The 18,439-nt window shown below is 36.8% G+C and overlaps 1 protein-coding gene and 1 non-coding gene across 5 annotated transcripts in view; one reads left to right on the forward strand and one right to left on the reverse strand.

Annotated features, from left to right (window-relative positions):
• LOC131502264 (small ubiquitin-related modifier 2-like) overlaps positions 1–18,439 on the forward strand; it is a 165,616-nt gene that overhangs the window by 121,502 nt on the left and 25,675 nt on the right. The gene's annotated exons all lie outside the window — the stretch shown is intronic.
• LOC131503270 (U6 spliceosomal RNA) lies at positions 2,735–2,838 on the reverse strand. The gene has a single exon (XR_009257373.1). It is a non-coding gene; the product is annotated as a U6 spliceosomal RNA (small nuclear RNA).

The following is an 18,439-nucleotide window of genomic DNA, read 5'->3' on the forward strand; positions in this document are numbered from 1 at the left end:
CAGTTGGTGGACATTTCGGCTCTTTCCATAATTTAGCTATTATTGATAATGATGCTATAAATGTCAGGATGCATGTGTCCCTTCAATTCAGTATTTTTGTATCGTTTGGGTAAATACCTAGTAGTACAATTGCTGGATGGTAAGGTAATTCTATTTGTAACTTTTTGAGGAAACTCTATATTGTTTTCCAGAGTGGCTTCACTACTTTGCATTCCCACCAACAATGTAAGAGGGTTCCCCTTTTTCCACATCCTCTCCAACACCTATTGTCTCCTGTCTTGTTAATTTTAGCCATTCTGACTGGTATGAGGTAAAATCTCATTCTAGTTTTGTTTCGTATTTCCCTGTTGATGAGTGATGTTGAGCATTTTTTAATGTGTCTATATTAGCCATATTTCTTTTAGCTATATTTCTTTTTTAGAAGAATACCTATTCTTGTCTTCTGCCCATTTTTAACTGGATTATTTGGTTTTTGGGTGTTGATTTGATAAGTTCTTTATATATTTTATATACTCACCCTTTGTCAGATATTTCATTTGCAAATATCTTCTCCCATTCTATAGGCTGCCTTTTAGTTTTATTGACTGTTTCCTTCACTGTGCAGAAGCTTTTAATTTTGATGTAGTCCCAATAGTTTATTTTTGTTTTGTTTCCCTTACTTCAGGAGATATATCTAGAAAGAAGTTGCTATAGCCAGTGTCAAAGAGGTTACTGCCTGTATTATCCTCTAGGATTTTGATGGTTTCCTGTCCCACACTTAAGTTTTTCACCCATTTTGAATTGTGTATGGTGTAAGTGGTCCAGTTTCATTTTTTGCATGTTGCTGTCCAGTTTTCCCAACACCATTTATTAAGGAGACTGTCCTTTCCCATTGGATATTCTTTCCTCCTTTGTTGAATATTAGTTGACCATGTAGTTGTGGGATTATTTCTGGGTTTTCTGTTATGTTCTAATTGATCTATGTGGCCATTTTTGTGCTGGTACCACACTGTCTTGATCACTACAGCTCTGTAATATAACTTGAAGTCCGGAATTCTTATGCCTCCTTTTTCAAGATTGTTTTAACTATTTAGTGTCTTTTGTAGTTCCATACAAATTTTAGCATTGTTTGTTCTAGCTCTGTGAAAAATGCTGGTGGTATTTTGATAGGATTGCATTAAATGTGCAGATTGCTTTGGGTAGTATAGACATGTTAACAATTTTGTTCTTCCAGTTCATGAGCATGGAATATCTTTCCATTTCTTTGTGTCATCTTCAATCTCTTTCATACGTGTTTTACAGTTTTCAGAGTACAGATCTTTTATCTCTTTGGTTAGGTTTATTCCTAGATATCTTATGGGTTTGGGTACCATTTTAAATGGGATCACTTCCTTGATTTCTCTTTCTGCTGCTTCATTATTGGTGTATAGAAATGCAACAGATATCTGTATGTTGATTTTGTATCCTGTGACTTTACTGAATTCACGTATAGTTCTAGCAATTTTTTGGTAGTCTGTGGGTTTTGTATATAGAGTGTCATATCATCTGCAAATAGGGAAAGTTTGTCTTCTTCCTTGCAGGTTTGGCCTTTTATTTCTTTTTGATGTCTGATTGCTGAGGCTAGGACTTCCAGTACTATGTTAAAAAAACAGTGGTGAAAGTGGACATCCCTATCTTCTTCCTGACTGTAGAGGAAAGGCTCTCAGTTTTTCCCCATTGAGGATGATATTAGCTGTGGGTTTTCCATATATGGCTTTTATGATGTTTTGGTATGTTCCCTCTATCCCTACTTTGTTGAGGGTTTTTTATCAAGAATGGATGTTATACTTTGTCAAATGCTTTTTCTGTATCTATTGAAAGGATCATATGGTACTTATCCTTTCTTTTATTAATGTGGTGTATTAAATTTATTTGCAAATATTGAACCACCCTTTAAGCCCAGGAATAAATCCCACTTGATTGTGGTGAATGATTCTTTTAATGTACTGTTGGATTTGATTTGTTAGTATTTTATTGAGAATCTTAACATCCATGTAGTTCTCTTTTTAAGTGGAGTCTTTTTCTTGTTTTGGAATCAGGGTAATACTGGCCTCATAGAATGAATTTGGAAGTTTTCCTTCCATTTCAGTTTTTTGGAACAGGTGTTAACGCTTATTTAAATGTTTGGTATAATTCCCCTGTGAAGCCATCTGGCCCTGGACTTTTGTTTGTTGGGAGATTTTGGATTACTGATTCAATTTCCTTGCTGGCTCTGGGTCTGTTTAATTTTTCTATTTCTTCCTGTTTTAGTTTTGTATGTCTCTAGGAATTTATCCACTTTTCCAGTTTGTCTAACTCATTGGCATATAATTTTTCATAATATTCTCTTATAATTGTATGTATCTCTATGGCGTTGGTTGTTATGGCCCTGCTCTCAGTTGTGATTTTATTTGAGTTGTTTTTCTTTTCTTTTTGATAAGTCTGGCTAGGGGCTTATCAATCTTGTTAATTTTTTCAAAGCACTGGCTTCTGGTTTCATTAATCTGTTCTACTATTTTTTTTTAGCTTCTATATTGTTTATTTGCCCTAAACTTAAGTATTTCCTTTCTTCTGTTGGCTTTAGGCTTCACTTGTTCTTCTTCTAGCTCTTTCAGGTGTAAGGTTAGGTTATTTATTTGATATTTTTGTTGCCTCTTGATATACACCTGTATTGCTATATATTTCCCTCTTAGGACTGCTTTTGCTGCATCCCAAATGTTTTGACCATTATGTCTTCAAAAATATGAAATACTTCACAAATTTACATGTCATCCTTGCACAGGGGCCATGCTAATCTCTGTATCATTCCAATCTTAGTTTATGAGCTGCCAAGGAGAACACTAAATACAAACTTTTAAGAAAGAAAGAAAATTGACTTTGAGAATAGCTGTACATTCACATTAGAACTGAGAAGGTGGTGCAGAGTTCCCATATACCCCCTCACATGGTTTCTCCTATTATTAACTTCTGTTATTATGGTACATTCATTGTAATTAATAAACCAATATTATCACTTTATTATTTACTAAAGTATATACCTTATTCAAATTTCCTTGGATTTTACCTGATGTGTTTCTGCTTCCAGATCTCATCCAGGATACTTGTATTTATTTGTTATGTCTCCTAAGGACCCTCTTGGCTGTGAAAATGCCTCAGATTTTTGTTATTGGTGATGACCTTGACAGTTTTAAAGCATATAGGTCAAGTGTTTTGCAGAATACCCTTCTATTAGAATTTTTTATAATTTTTAAATCATGATTAAACTAGAATTATTGTTTTTCTTTTTTGAGGAATACAACAGATAAATTCGCATTTTCATCACTTTGTATCAAAGGTTAATATACTCTCAACATGACATCACTATTGCTACTGACATTGATCACTTAGCTGAAGTGGAATTTGTGAGATTTCTCCAATGGAAAGTTGGTTTTTGTCTCCATTCCCCTTGACATACTGTATTTGGGAAAAGAAATTCACTACACTCAGCAGCCTATACTTTAGGTGTAGGGATTTATGCTCTCCTTTTAGTGCAAAGTATCTATACAAATCACTTAGAAATTTTATACAAGAAAAATTGTGCTCTCTTTTAGTTCATTGAGCATCCTTATGACAGTTGTTTTAAATTTCTTTGTCTGGTAACTCATATATCTCCATTTCTTTAGTGTAAGTTTCTGGAAATTTATTTTGTTCCTTTAACTTGGCCATACTTCCCTGTTTCTTTGTATGTCTTCTTATTTTAAATTGGGACTTTCACATGTGAAAGTCTTTATAGTCTGGCTTTGTATAAGGAAGATCTTCACCAGTAAGCTGAGCTTGAGTTTTGGAGACCTCTCAAGCCTTTTCTGGGGATGCATCTTTTCTGGGCTTGTGTGCAAAATGTTATAGTTGAAGAGGTTTTCCTGTTTGTTTCTACTCAGCAATTTCCTCTGATGTCTGTTTGCAGTACTAAAGCCTTGCTGGTGTTGTACCAAGCTGTGGCACATGAGCTCTACCTAGTGTCTATCTTCAGTACTGTGGATTATTTGGTGTTAGACGTGATTTCCTTTGTTCTCAGCAGTCCCCAACCTGGTGCCAATTCTTGTCAGTGTTTTGATTCATGTAAGAGAACTCTAGTCCCTGATGCAACCCCCTGAAAAGTCAGAATGTTGGATGTATATTCCACTCTTCTCTTTCCCTCCCTGAGAAGAGGCCAGACGTTGGAAATGTTCTCATTATCACACTGTGCTGTACCAGAGGTGGGAGCTTTGGTGAGTAAATACCATCAATTTTCTGTCTTCAATGTAGTTCATCTTGGACATATACTTCATATGTCAGGAGCTTCTTAACTGGTTTTCATGAAAGCAATTGATCTGTGCAATGTTATGGTCATGTCTCCATGGGGTAAAGGGGATTTGGGGCTTTCTATTCTGCTATCTTGATGACAGTACTCCACTAACATTCCTTTTAGTACGGATGTGGAGATGTCTATTGGGATTTCACTGAATTTATAGATTATTTTGAGGAGAACCTATAACTTTATAAGTTTTTCCTCATGTCACCAATGAAGTGTTCATAGTTTATTCATAATACCTAAATGGCAGTAATCACAACCTTGAAAGTTATGAAATTTCTCTCTCATTTCTTAAAGAAATGGAAAAGTTTAGACTTTTCCCTTACATTCTAAATACAAATCTGTGAACAAATACAAGTAACTATTCCAATTAAAAATATTTTCACAATGAGAGTTCAATTTTGCCATCCTTTCATTAAAAATAAACCATTGCAGAGAATTTCAGTTCTGCCAAAGTAAAGTAGCCCTATTCCTCCCAGGACCTACCCATAAAAGAAAAAAATCTCTGGATATAACACACAAAAAAAAAGCGTAGAAAGACTCTGAAAGGAATTAAAAAGAAGGCATACTACAAAGGTACCTTTAGACTTGAAGAAGAACACATTAGTGAGTTCCCTGGGTGTCTTTGTTGCCTTTCCTCTATCCTGGACAGAACATTTCATAAGCCTTGAAAACAAACCCACCAAAAGGCAGATTCTAAAAAAGATTCCAAAAAAGCCTGTTCTCCTTAGTGAAAGAGTGACATAACAATAGAAAACCTTTTTGGCAATATCTACCATATTCCACCCAAACACCAATTGTAAAACAGTACCCCTCCCAGCATGGTTTCAGTAGGTCAGAACAGGAAGTTGATCTCTCATCCCATCCTGCCCTTGCCCCCACAGAAGTAGGCATCAGCACTCAAATTTCTACACCTGCCTCTGGCACTATAGGAGGGGCACAGCAGGAAGCTAATCTTCTCTTCCCCATCTTGCAGAAGGTGGCAGCGCCCTGATTCCCTGGCAATGGTAGTATCAGCAGGTTCCAGCAGCCATTTAAGCCTCCACCCCACACAGCATCAATGAGACTGAACAAAGTGATACAAGCTGGAGCCATTTAGCAATCCACTTTACTCCCAGCAGGAAATTGGGCCTTCACCCTTAATCCTGCAGTCTCATCCAGCATCAGCAAGACTACACAAGGGCAGGTAACAAGAGGTGGAGATAGTGTTCTGCCCATCTTTTGCCAGTATCAGTTTGGAAGTGTTCCCTCCTTTGCGGTATTTTAGAAGCATTTAAAAAGGATTGGAGGCTTGGTATTAATTATCAGTTTGGGAGAATACACCAGTGAAGCCATCTGGTCCTGGGATTTTCTTTGATTTTGATTATTGAATCAGTCGCCTTACTCATTATTGCTCTCTTCAAATTTTCTATTTATTCACGATTCACTCTTGACAGGTTGTGTGTTCCTATCCATCTCTAATAGTTTATCCAATTTGTTGGCATTTAATTATTCATAATAATCTCTCATCCTTTTTATTTCTGTGGCATCAGTTGTTATGTCCTCTTTTGCATTTCTGATATTATTTGGCTCATCTTTTTTTCTTAGTCAAGGGTTTGTCAATTTTGTTTATCTCTTCAAAAAACCAGTTCAGTATTGTTGATTTTTTTCTATTCTCTATTTCGTTTACTTCTTATCTTTATACTTCTGCTCTGATCTTTATTAGTTACTTCCTTCTGCTAACTTTTGGCTTACTTTGTTCTTCTTTTGCTAGTTTTTTGAAGTATGAATTTGTGTTACTTATTTGGGAGCTTTTCCTTTTTTTAGTAGGCATTTATCACTATAAAATTCCTCTTAATATTGTTTTTGCTGCATCCCACAAATTTTGCTGAGTGAAAAAGCAACTTACAAGATGTGAGATACTTGCATACCATATATCTGGTAAAAGCTTAATATCCAAAATATATAAGGAGGTCCTACAACTCACTAGCAAAACAAAAAAAATCCAGTAGTCCCCCCTTACCCACAGTTTAACTTTCCACAATTTTAGTTACCTGTAATCAACTGCTGTCCAGACGCAGATGATCCTTTGTCTGACACATTGTCAGAAGGTCAACAGTAGCCTAACACTACATCACAAGGCCTATACTGTTCACCTCACTTCATCTTGTCACAGAGGCATTTTGTCATCTCACCTCATCACAAGAAGATATTTTGAGAAAGGGAGAGAATACAGTCCCATAACATTTATTACAATATATTGTTATAATTGTTCTATTTTATTGTTAGTTGTTATTAATCTCTCACTGTGCTTAATTTATAAATTAAACTTAATAATAGTATGGATGTATAGGAAACGTATAGTATATATAGATTCAGTACTATTTGCAGTTTCATGTATCCACTGGAGGTCTTGGAATATATATCCTTACAGATAAGGCAGTACTATCTGTAGTTTCAGGTATCCACTGGGGGTCTTGGAATGTATATACTTACAGATAAGGGGAGACCACTATAACACAATTTAAAAATGGGAAAAGGGGGCTTCTGGGAAGATGGCAGCGTAGGAGGGGGCTGGGCTCACCACGTCCTGCAGATCACTGAGATTCCACCCACACCTGCCTAAATAACCCAGAAAATCGCCAGAAGACTAGCAGAACAGATTATCCGGAGCCAAGCGTAGACAAGAGGTCCATGGAAGAGGGTAGGAAGGGCGGAGAGGCATTGCGCGCTACACGGACTGGCAGGAGGGAGCCGGGGCAGAGGGGCAGCCCGCCGGCAAAGCAGAGCCCCCAAGTCTGCTTGCAAAAGTGGAGGGGCCGAACGGAGTGTGTTCGGACAGCAAGGAGGACTTAACATCTAGAAGGTTATAAGTTAACAGCTCTGCTCAGAGAGCGGGAGGGCTGGAGGACAACGGGAGGGAGAGGATGACAGAGCGCAGCTTGGCGGGGAACAAAGGTGCACGCCAGCGCCATCTCTCTCACCCATCCCCCAGCCAAAATCCCAAAGGGAACCAGTTCCTGCCAAGGAACTTGATGGCACCACGCAAGCACCCAACGCTGTGCTTCTGTGGATCCATCCCTCCGGTGGGTCTGACTCCCTCCTGGTGCTGCAGGGCCTCTCCAGAAGCGGATCTCCGAAGGAAAGTGAGCTGAGCCTGCCCCTCCTGCCCCTGTGCACCTTGCCGATCCACCCCAGCTAATAAGCCAGATCCCCAGCACCACAAGCCTCTCAGTGTGCAAGTAGCCCAGATGGGCCACACCACCCCACAGTGAATCCCGCCCCTAGGAGAGGGGAAGAGAAAGTACACACCAGTCTGACTGTGGCCCCAGTGGTGGGCTAGGGGCAGACATCAGGTCTGACTGCGACCCCGCCCACCAACACAAGTTATTCAAGACAGCACAGAAGTGCCCCACTGTTCCGCACCACTCCAGGGACTATCCAAAATGACGACACGGAAGAATTCCCCTCAAAAAAACCTCCAGCAAATAATGACAGCTAACAAACAGATCAAAAACAATTTAAACAATAAAACAGAAAGTGAATGTAGAATAATAGTCATAAAATTAATCGCTGGGCTTGAACAGTATAAAGGACAACAGAGAATCTATTGCTACAAAAATCAAGACACTAAGACACAGTCAGGAGGAGCTAAAAAATGCTACTAACGAGCTGCAAAATAAAATAGAGACGCCCACAGCTCGGATTGAAGAGGCAAAGGAGAGAATAGGTGAACTAGAAGATAAAGTTATGGAAAAAGAAGAAGCTGAGAAAAAGAGAGATTAAAAAATCCAGGAGTATGAGGGGAAAAATAGAGAACTAAGTGATGTACTAAAGAGAAATAATATACGCATAATTGGTATTCCAGAGGAGGAAGAGAGAGGGAAAGGTGCTGAAGGTGTACTTGAAGAAATAATAGCTGAGAACTTCCCGGATCTGGGGAAGGAAAAAGACATTGAAATCCAAGAGGCACAGAGAACTCCCTTCAGACATAACTTGAATCGATCTGCACGACATATCATAGTGAAACTGGCAAAATACAAGGATAAAGAGAAAATCCTGAAAACAGCTAGAGATAAACGTGATATAACATATAAAGGGAGACCTATAAGACTCATGACTGATCACTCTACCGAAACTTGGCAGGCCAGAAAAGAATGGCAGGAGATCTTCAATGTGATGAACAGAAAAAAAATATGCAGCCGAGAATCCTTTATCCAGCAAGTCTGTCATTTAGAATAGAAGGAGAGATAAAGGTCTTCCCAAACAAAAATTGAAGGAATTCGTCACCACTAAACCAGCCCTACAAGAGATCCTAAGGGGGATCCTGTGAGACAAAGTACCAGAGACACCGCTATAGCATGAAACCTACAGACATCACAATGACTCTAAACCCATATCTTTCTATAATAACACTGAACGTAAATGGACTAAATGCGCCAACCAAAAGACATAGGGTATCAGAATGGATAAAAAAACAAGACCCATCTATTTGCTGTCTACAAGTCTCATCTTAGACCTGAGGACACCTTCAGATTGAAAGTAAGGGGATGGAGAACTATCTATCATACTACTGGAAGTCAAAAGAAAGCTAGAGTAGCCATACTTATGTTAGACAAACTAGACTTTAAATTAAAGGCTGTAACAAGAGATGAAGAAGGGCATTATATAATAATTACAGGGTCTATCCATCAGGAAGAGCTAACAATTATAAATGTCTATGCGCCAAATACGGGAGCCCCCAAATATATAAAACAATTACTCACAAACATAAGCAACCTTATTGATAAGAATGTGGTAATTGCAGGGGACTTTAATACCCCACTCACAGCAATGGGTAGATCATCTAGACACAGGTCAATAAAGAAACAAGGGCCCTGAATGATACATTGGGTCAGATGGACTTGACACATATATTTAGAACTCTGCATCCCAAAGCAACAGAATATACTTTCTTCTCGAGTGCACATGGAACATTCTCCAAGATAGATCACATACTGGGTCACAAAACAGCCCTTCATAAGTATACAAGGATTGAGATCATATCATGCATACTTTCAGACCACAATGCTATAAAGCTTGAAATCAACCACAGGAAAAAGTCTGGAACACCTCCAAAAACATGGAAGTTAAGGAACACCCTACTGAGGAATGAATGGGTCAACCAGACAATTAGAGAAGAAATTAAAAAATATATGGAAAAAAACGAAAATGAAAATACAACAATCCAAACGCTTTGGGATGCAGCAAAGGCAGTCCTGAGAGGAAAATATATTGCAATCCAGGCCTAGCTCAAGAAACAAGAAAAATCCCAAATACAAAATCTAACAGCACACCTAAAGGACCTAGAAGCAGAGCAGCAAAGACACCCCAAACCCAGCAGAAGAAGAGAAATCATAAAGATCAGAGCAGAAATAAACAATATAGAATCTAAAAACAAAAACTGTAGAGCAGATCAATGAAACCAAGAGTTGGTTTTTTGAAAAAATAAACAAAATTGATAAACCTCTAGCCAGGCTTCTCAAAAAGAAAAGGGAGATGACCCAAATAGATAAAATCATGAATAAAAATGGAATTATTACAACCAATCCCTCAGAAATACAAGCAATTATCAGGGAATACTATGAAAAATTATATGCCAACAAACTGGACAACCTGGAAGAAATGGACAAATTCTTAAACACCCACACACTTCCAAAACTCAAACAGGAGGAAATAGAAAGCTTGAACAGACCCATAACCAGTGAAGAAATTGAATCAGTTATCAAAAACCTCCCAACAAATAAGAGTCCAAGACCAGATGGCTTCCCTGGGGAATTCTACCAGACATTTAAAGCAGAAATAATACCTATCCTTCTCAAACTATTCAAAAAAATAGAAAGGGGAGGAAAACTTCCAGACTCATTCTAGGAAGCCAGTATTACTTTGATTCCTAAACCAGAGACCCAGCAAAAAAAGAGAACTACAGGCCAATATCCCTGATGAATATGGATGCAAAAATTCTCAATAAGATACTAGCAAATCGAATTCAACAGCATATAAAAAGAATTATTCACCATGATCAAGTGGGATTCATTCCTGGGATGCAGGGCTGGTTCAACATTCACAAATCAATCACTGTGATACATCACATTAATAAAAGAAAATATAAGAGCCATATGATCCTGTCAATTGATGCAGAAAAAGCATTTGACAAAATTCAGCATCCTTTCTTAATAAAAACCTTCGAGAAAGTCGGGGTAGAAGGAACATACTTAAACATCATAAAAGCCATTTATGAAAAGCCTACAGCTAATATCATTCTCAATGGGGAAAAACTGAGAGCTTTCCCCCTTAGATCAGGAACATGACAGGGATGTCCACTCTCACCGCTGTTGTTTAACATAGTGTTGGAAGTGCTAGCATCAGCAATTAGACAACAAAAGAAATTGAAGGCATCAAAATTGGCAAAGATGAAGTTAAGCTTTCACTTTTTGCAGATGACATGATATTATACATGGAAAATCCGTTAGACTCCACCAAAAGTCTGCTAGAACTGATACATGAATTCAGCAAAGTCGCAGGATACAAATTCAATGTACAGAAATCAGTTGCATTCTTATACACTAATAATGAAGCAACAGAAAGACAAATAAAGAAACTGATCCCATTCACAACTGCACCAAGAAGCATAAAATATTTAGGAATAAATCTAACCAAAGATGTACAAAATCTGTATGCTGAAAACTATAGAAAGCTTATGAAGGAAATTGAAGAAGATATAAAGAAATGGAAAAACATTCTGTGCTCATGAGTTGGAAGAATAAATATTGTTAAAATGTCAATAATACCAAAGCTATCTACACATTCAATGCAATCCCAATCAAAATTGCACCAGCATTCTTCTCGAAGCTAGAACAAGCAATCCTAAAATTCATATGGAACCACAAAAGGCCCCGAATAGCCAAAGTAATTTTGAAGAAGAAGACCAAAGCAGGAGGCATCACAATCCCAGACTTTAGCCTCTACTACAAAGCTGTAATCATCAAGACAGCATGGTATTGGCACAAAAACAGACACAGAGACCAATGGAATAGAATAGAAACCCCAGAAGTAGACCCACAAACGTATGGCCAACTCATCTTTGACAAAGCAGGAAAGAGTATCCAATGGAAAAAAGACAGTCTCTTTAACAAATGGTGCTGGGAGAACTGGACAGCAACAGGCAGAAGAATGAAACTAGACCACTTTCTTACACCATTCACAAAAATTAGCTCAAAGTGGTTAAAGGACTTGAATGTGAGACAGGAAACCATCAAAACCCTAGAGGAGAAAGCAGGAAAAGACCTCTCTGACCTCAGTCGCAGCAATTTCTTATTTGACACATCCCCAAAGGCAAGGAAATTAAAAGCAAAAATGAACTATTGGGGCCTCATGAAGATAAAAAGCTTCTGCACAGCAAAGGAAACAATCAACAAAACTAAAAGGCAACCAACGGAATGGGAAAAGATATTTGCAAATGACATATTGGACAAAGGGCTAGTATCCAAAATCTATAAAGAGCTCACCAAACTCCACACCCAAAAAACAAATAACCCAGTGAAGAAATGGGCAGAAAACATGAATAGACACTTCTCTAAAGAAGACATCCGGATGGCCAACAGGCACATGAAAAGGTGCTCAACGTCGCTCTTCATCAGGGAAATACAAATCAAAACCACACTCAGATACCACCTCACGCCAGTCAGAGTGGCTAAAATGAACAAACCAGGAGACTATACATGCTGGAGAGGATGTGGAGAAATGGGAACCCTCTTGCACTGTTGGTGGGAATGCAAACTGGTGCAGCCACTCTGGAAAACAGTGTGGAGGTTCCTTAAAAAATTAAAAATAGACCTACCCTATGACCCAACAATAGCACTTCTAGAAATTTACCCAAGAGATACAGGAGTACTGATGCATAGGGGCACTTGTACCCCAATGTTTATAGCAGCACTCTCAACAATAGCCAAATTATGGAAAGAGCCTAAATGTCCATCAACTGATGAATGGATCAAGAAATTGTGGTTTATATACACAATGGAGTAGTACATGGCAATGAGAAAGAATGAAATATGGCCCTTTGTAGCAACGTGGATGGAACTGGAGAGTGTTATGCTAAGTGAAATAAGCCATACAGGGAAAGACAGATACCATATGTTTTAAATCTTATGTGGATCCTGAGAAACTTAACAGAAAACCATGGGGGAGGGTAAAGAAAAAAAAAAGAAAAAAAAAAGAGGTTAGAGTGGGAGAGAGAGCCAAAGCATAAGAGACTGTTAAAAACTGAGAACAAACTGAGGGTTGATGGGGGGTGGGAGGGAGGGGAGGATGGGTGTTGGGCATTGAAGAGGGCACCTTTTGGGATGAGCACTGGGTGTTGTATGGAAACTAATTTGACAATGAATTTCATATAATAAAAAAAAATAAAATAAAAATAGGAAAAGGATTTAAATAGACATCTCTTTAAGGAAGACATACAAATGGTCAACAGGTATGTGAAAAAATGCTCACCATCACTAATCAGGGAAATGCAAATCAAAACCACAGTTAAGTATCATCTTACTCCTGTTAGGATGACAATCTTAAAAAAAAGAGAGAGAGAGAGATAACAAGTGTTAGCAAGGAGGTAAAGAAATGAACCCTTGTACACTATTGGTGAGAATGTAAAATGATGCCACTATGTAAAACAGTATGAAGGTTTCTCAAGAAATTAAAAATAGAACTACCATATGGTCCAGAAATCCCACTTCTGTGTATTTATCTGAAGGAAATGAAATCAGGATTTCAAAGATATATCTGTTCTCACATGTTCATGGAAACATTGTTCACAATAGTCAAGAAATGGAAGCAGCATAAATGCTCATTTACAGAAGAATAGATCAAGAAAATATGATATATACATACATAAAATGAAATTCTATTCAGCCTTAAAAGAAAAGGAAGGAAATCCTACCATTTGGGACAATATAGATGGACCTGGGGGACATTATACTAGGTGAATAAGCCAATAACAGAAGGACAAATACTACATGATTCCACTTATATGAAGTATCTAAAATCATCAATTCATAGAAACAGAGTAAAATTGTTGTTCCCAGGGTCTGGGGCAAGGGGAAATGGGGTATTGCTGTTCAACAGGTGTAAAGTTTTAGTTAAACAAGATGAATAAGTTATAGAGATGTGCTGTACGACATTGTGCCTACAGTTAACAATACTGTACTTTGTACTTAGAGAATTTGATGAGGGTAGATATCATGTTGTGTTCTTACCACAATAAAAAACAGGACAGGAATTATTTGTTGTCAGTAATTACTTTAAATGTAAACAGATTAAGCTCTTAAATAAAAGGCTGAAATTAACAAGTGGGTTTTTAAAAAGCATGATTCAATTATATTCTGTTTACAAGAGACATACTATAGATATGTTTAAAGTAAAAGGATAGAAAAAAATTGTTCTGTGCAAATAGTAATCAAAAGAGAGCGGGGGTGGCTATACTAATATCAGACAAAAAAGACTTTAAAAGATGTCAAAAACAAGAAAAGGACACTATTTATTCATAAAAGTATCAGAGTGCTATAGCAATTAGAAACATATACCCACATCAAAAACAAAGCTCCAAAATATAGGAAGCAAAACAAAGTCCCAAAATATAGGAAGCTAAAATTGACAGAATTGAAGGGAGAAATAGTGAATTCTACAATAATAGTTGGGGGCTTCAGTATCCCACTTACAAAAATGCAAAGAACAGTTAGGTAGAAGATCAGAAGGGAAATAGAGGCCTTGAACAACACAATAAACCAATTATATTTAGTCAATATGCAGAGCACCCCATTCAACAACAATGTCAGAATACCCATTCTATGCACATGAAACATTCTCCAGGATAGACCATACATTAGGCCACATAACGATTAATATATTATAAAAGTGAAATTATGTTAAGTATTTTCTTCGAACACAATGGGAAAGAACTAGGAATCAATAACAGAAGGAAAACTGGGAAATTCCCAAATGCATACAAATTTTAAAATACTAAAAAAATAAATAATGGGTAAAAGGAAAAAGCACAATTGATATTAGAAAAAACATTAAAATGAATGCAAATGGAACACAACACACCAAGATTTATGAGGTACAGTGAAAGAAGTGCTCAACAGGAAATTTATGGCTATAAATGCCTATATTTAAAAACAAGAAAAATCTCAGGGCTCCTGGGTGTCTCAGTCAGTTAAGCCTCTGACTTCAGCTCAGGTTATGATCTTACAGTTTGTGGGTTCAAACCCCATGTCGGGCTCTGTGCTGACAGCTTGGAGCCTAGAGCCTGCTTCTGATTCTGTCTCTCTCTCTCTCTGTCTCTCTCTCTGCCGCTCTAGTGCTCATGCTCACTCTCTCTCCCTCCCTCAAAAATAAAAAAATAAACATTAAAAAAAAATTTTAAATAAGAAAAATCCCAAATCAATCACCTAACTTTATAGCTTAATGAGGTAGAAAATGAAGAGCAAGTAAACCCAAAGCTAGAAGAAAGAAAGAAATAATAAAAATTAGAGCAGAGATAAATGATAGATATATAAAAACAATAAAGGGAACCGACAGAACCAATAGATGGTTCTTTGAAAAGATAAATATAACAAGCCTTTATCTAAAGTGACAAAGACAAAAGAGAGGACTCAAATCATTAGAACTAGAAAATGTTATGGGCTGAATTGTGTCACACCAAAATTCATGTTTTAGTCCTAGCACATATTCGCTCAAAATGTAACTATATTTTGAGATACAACGTTTAAAGAGGTAATTCATTTGAGTGAAATCATTGGGGTGGGTCCTAATCCAATATAATTGGTGTCCTTGTAAGAAGGGGAAATTAGGGCACAGCTGCACATGTGCTAAAGACCATATGAAGACAAAAGGAGATGGCCATCTACAAGCCACGAAGAGAGGCCTCGGAATGAAATTAATCTTGCCAACATCCTGATCTTGTATTTCTAGCCTCCAGAAGAGTGAGGAAATAAGTTTCTATTGTTTAACCCACCTAGTCTGTGTTATGGCAGGCCTACCAAACTAATAAAGAGCATTACTACAAACCTTACAGAAATAAAAAGTATCATAATAGAATAGTATGAACAACTATATACCAACAAATTAGAAAAACTGGAGGAATAGACAAATATCTAAACAAACAAAAATTACCAGAACTGCTTCAAGAAGAAATATAAAATCTGAATAGTTCTATAACAAATAAAGAGATTGAATCCATAATCAAAAACCTCCCAACAAAAACCCAGGACAAGATGGGCTTCATTGTGAACTTCTACCAAACATTTAAAGAAGAGTTAATACATTCTCAAATTCTTCCAAAATGTCAAAGAGGAAGGAGTACAATCTAACATTCTATGAGGCCAGCATTACCCTATTACAAAAGCCAGATCAAAACATCACATTAAAAGAAAAATAGAGATCAATATCCTTTATAAATATAGATGCAAAAATCCTCAACAATATACTAGCAAACCAAATCCAGGAGCATATTAAGAGTTTTATACAAATGATCAAGTGGGATTAATCCCAGGAATAAATAGTGGTTCAACTTAAGAAAATAAATCAATGTAATATATCACAGTAACAAAAGGAAGGGGAAAAAATAGGATTGATTCAGTTAAAGTAGAAAAAGGACTTGGCAAAACCCAACACCATCCCATGGCAAAAGTGCTCAACAAGCTAGGAATAGAAGGCAAGTACCTCAACATGAAAGATGAAATTTATTATTAAAGAAACCCTACAACTAACATTATATTCATTGGTAAAAGAATGAAAGAGTTTCGGTTACAATAGGAACAACACAAGAACGATCACATTCACCACTTCTATTCAGCATTGTATAAGAAACTCTAGCCAGAGAAATTAGGCAATAAAAAGAAATAAGCAACTAAATTTAAAAGGAAGAATAAAATTTATCTCTATTATCTCAAATGATCTTATACATAGATTCTAAAGAGTCAACAAAAAGTATTAGAGCAGTAAACAAATTCAACAAAGTTTCAGGATATGAGATCAATACACAATTATCAGCTGTATTTCTATATATTAGCCAAGAACTATCCAAAAAGGAAATTGAGAATTTTCTCCAAAGAAGATATACACGTGGCCAGCAAGCACATAAAAAGATGCTCAATGTCATTAGTGATTAAGGAAATGAAAATCAAAACCATAATGAGTTATCATTTTATAACCACTAGGATGACTATAATCAAAAAATGGAAAATAATAAGTGTTGGACAGAATATATAGAATTTGGAATACTTGTATATTGCTGGTCAGAATGTAAAATGGTTTAGTGTCTATGGAAAAGAAGTTTGGTGTTCTTCAAAAAGCTAGATATAGAATTACCATGTGACACAGCGATTCCACTCCTGATTATACATCAAAAGAATTGAAAACAAGTATTCAAACAAAACTTGTACATAAATGTTCATGCAACACTATTTACAATAGCCAAAAGGTGGTTAACAGTTCAAATGTCCATTAAGGGTTTAATGACCTAACAGAGTACATCCATACTGTGGAGTGTTATTCAGACATAAAAAATAATGAAGTACTAATATTTGATACAACATGGGTGAGCCTCAAAAATAAGTGAAAGAAGCCAGACACAAAAGGCCACATATTAGGTTATTCCATTTATATGAAATACTATAACAGGTAAATCTGTAGTGACAGAAATCTGATCAGTGGTTGCCAGGGGCTGGAGGGGGAGGAAAATGTGTAGTGACTACTAATTTGTATGTGGTTTCCTTTTGAGATGATGAAAACACCTTGAAACTAGATAGAGGTAATGGTGGCACAAATTGTGGATGTACTAAATGCCACTGAACTGTATACTTTAAAATGATTAATTCTGGGGGCGCCTGGGTGGCTCAGTCGGTTGAACATCCGACTTCAGCTCAGGTCATGATCTCACGGTTCGTGAGTTCGAGCCCCACGTCAGGCTCTGGGCTGATGGCTCAGAGCCTGGGGCCTGCTTCCGATTCTGTGTCTCCCTCTCTCTTTGCCCCTCCCCCATTCATGCTCTGTCTCTCTCTGTCTCAAAAATAAATAAACATTAAAAAAATTTTTTTAAAAAATAAAATGATTAATTCTGTTATAAGAATTTCACTTCAATAAAAACAAAGAAAAGCAACCAATCAGATCAGGAACTTTATTAAGGAGTTCATATTAACAACTTTGAGATGAAATGGGAAACATTTAAAAATTTTAGTAAGTGGTGTGAGAATACAAAATTTGTACTTCAAAAGAGACAATATTAGAATTTTCAATTATGTTCACATTTCTTTATAATTTTCAAATTTCGTGTGCTTCATAATGTGAGAATATTATTTCTTTCTCTCTCTCTCTCTCTCTCTCTCTGTGTGTGTGTGTGTGTGTGTGTGTGTGTGTATTTCAGGGCCACATGATGAGAAATGTTTGGAGATTTTAATTTATAAACCTCAGAGACTACAAATGTACGAATGTCATCTGAAGACACAGAAAGTTAAGAATAATGAATGATGACTCAACCATTTCAGTCTCCACTCAGCAGGTTCTAAAAACCTGTCACAAAACTGGACTATGCAGACATCTTTTTTACCTGTTGAATTCTTTGTCCCCAAAACACACAGATGCATACACATACTCACAATATGTAAATACATATACACACAAAATAAAACCCAAAAGTTATGGTAGATACCAAAAAGGCCTGATATTGATATAGGTGTTCTAACCTTATTGCATTGAAATATACCGGCTAAATGTTCCTACTTCCAAGACACATTGGCATGTCCCATATGTCATCATAATGTTTTGTTGGATGTCAGCTGTCTATGACAATCTGAAAGTACTAATTCATCCCCAAAGACCAAAGCTTAATATGTACTTTAGCCATACAAATCCATCCCAATATAATGAATGAAAGAAAATATAAAATCTTAGAGATAATGCAAATCAGTCACCAATGAATATGCATAGGAGAGAGAGGAGGCATTTTAAACACTGGGATATGGAGTACATGATGGTTAACAGGTTGGTATTTTTAATGTGAGACAGAGATATCAAGTCCAGTCCTAATTTAGGAACACC

Source organism: Neofelis nebulosa, chromosome X (genome assembly GCF_028018385.1).
Source record: "Neofelis nebulosa isolate mNeoNeb1 chromosome X, mNeoNeb1.pri, whole genome shotgun sequence".
Classification (NCBI taxonomy): domain Eukaryota; kingdom Metazoa; phylum Chordata; class Mammalia; order Carnivora; family Felidae; genus Neofelis; species Neofelis nebulosa.